We start from the raw sequence: 2,500 nt of genomic DNA on the forward strand, positions 1-2,500 counted from the left end.
TTTCTTTTATATTTTATTTATTTATTTATTTATTTATTATTATTATTATTATTATTATCATTATTATTATCATTATTATTATTATTATTATTATTATTATTATTATTATTATTATTATTATTATCATCATTACTATTGTTATCATCATTTTCTTTTTTGCTTTTGTTTTTAAGCTTTTGTGTGTCTTTGTTTGTCAGTTTGAATTATGGGGAAGGTTAAGGTTAGTTACTGAGTTGGTTGTGATGAGAATTTGGGTGTGGGTTGTCTATGGTTGGTAGAACTTTTAGGACTTTTGTGGTGATCAGCATCTGGATACAGAATCAAAAGGATTCTTCGCCAGTACGAATGTCATTAAAGATTTTTCTACCAACAGTAGGAAATTAATTCATAAAATTGTGGTAGACTTATGTATCCTTCACCAGTGTGAGATGTTTGTGTTGGTGAAAGTGTGCGTTCAGTTCTTGTCACTGTTATTATCATTTTCATGGTAAAAACAAGAATAATAGTAATAACGTTGATGATAATTCATGGTTATTCTCAATGTTATATGATCAGTTTCAACTATGGTTCACTGTCTTGATGGTATTGATAAAGATAATCATTATTTATATTATTATCATCATACTTTTTTATTGATATTGTCATTATTATCATTACCATTTTTGTATTCTAAACATAATAATAGTAATAGTCATTGTTATTATAATTGCTGCAATTATTGTTGTTATTGTTATTATTATCATTATTATTATTATAATTTTTATTATTATCCTTTATCCTTATTCGTAGTCGTAGTTGTAGAATTGTGATAATAATACTAATCTTATGATTAGTATTATTATCGTTATCATCATTATCTTTATTATCATTATTATCATTGTCATTCTTCTTATCATTCTTCTTTTTTTTTTACTATTATTGTTATCATTATTATTATTATCATTATTACCATTATTAATTTTAGTGTCATTATTGCTGTTACTATGCCTACTGTTATTATCCTTAAATTTATAATGATTATTATTATGATTGCTATTGTTATCAATGTTATTATAATTATTATCATTGTTATTATTATCATTATTATTATTATTATTACTATTATTATCATTATTATTATTATTATTATTATTGTTATTATCATTATTATTATCATTATTATTATTATTGTTATTATTATTATTATTATTATTATTATTATTATCATTATCATTATTATTATTAATATTATTATTATTATTATTATTATTATTATCATTATCAGTATTGTTATTATCATTATTATTATCATCATTATTATTATTATTATCATTATTGTTATTATTATTATTATTATTAATATTAATATTATTGTTATTGTCGTCATTATTACCATTATTATTATTACTATTATCATTATTATCATTATTATTATTGTTATTATTATTATTATTATCATTGTTATTCTTATTATTATCATTATCATTATTGTTATTATTATTTTTATTATTATTATTATTATTATTATTATTATTATTATAATTATTATTATTATTATCATTATTATCATCATCATTATTATTATCATTATTGTTATCATAATCATTAACATTATTATCATAATCATTATTATCGTTATCATTATTGTTGTAATAATAACAGTAATTTTGATGATACATTAATAACAACAACAACAATAATGATGATTATGATAACAATGATGATGATAGTATTCATAATAATAAGGATATCATTACCATCACGATGAGGATGATGATAATAATGATACTAAGAGTGATAAAGATAGTAATGATAAGGATAACAATAATGTTTATGATAATGATAACAATGGGGACAAAAAAGGATAATGATAATGACGATTATAATGATAATGATGATGATTAGAACAATGAATCAGATCATGATAATGATGATATCAATATTGAAAATAATCAAAAATGAAATAATTATGATAGTTATAAAATAAACAGTAGTAGTAGTAGCAGTATAAGGGATAATGAGAGAAAAAATATGAAAAAGAAAATTATAACGACAATAATACAACTATTAAATACTGATGATATCTATAAGAAAAAAAGATAAACGATAGTCACAGTAGTAATAATGATAGTGATAATAATGATAATGATAATATCAATAATGATAGTAGTAATTATAGTAATGATATAAATATTAATTATAATACTACTGCTACATAATGAATATGATAATAGTGATAACAATGATCGTAGCAATAATAATGATAATAGTAATGATAATGGTCATACTAATTTTGCAGATAATAATGAGGATAAGAATAATCATATTAATTAAGGTGATGACAATGATGATGATGATAATGCTAAGAATAATGTTGATAATGATAAAGACGATGATAAGGCTGATGTTAATGATAATAATAACAATAATGAAAAAAATAATCATGATTATGATGGTAATCATAAAGATTATGATGAAAAGAGTAATAATAATAACATTGATAATAATTTGATGATAATAG

The 2,500-nt window shown here is 19.6% G+C and overlaps 1 protein-coding gene across 1 annotated transcript in view; it reads left to right on the forward strand.

The window, feature by feature from the left end:
* LOC122263056 (opioid-binding protein/cell adhesion molecule homolog) overlaps window positions 1-2,500 on the forward strand; it is a 199,322-nt gene that overhangs the window by 195,381 nt on the left and 1,441 nt on the right.

The sequence above is a fragment of the Penaeus japonicus genome, unplaced genomic scaffold (genome assembly GCF_977035675.1).
Source record: "Penaeus japonicus unplaced genomic scaffold, GWHDUDI00000001_assembly GWHDUDI00000013, whole genome shotgun sequence".
Lineage (NCBI taxonomy): Eukaryota > Metazoa > Arthropoda > Malacostraca > Decapoda > Penaeidae > Penaeus > Penaeus japonicus.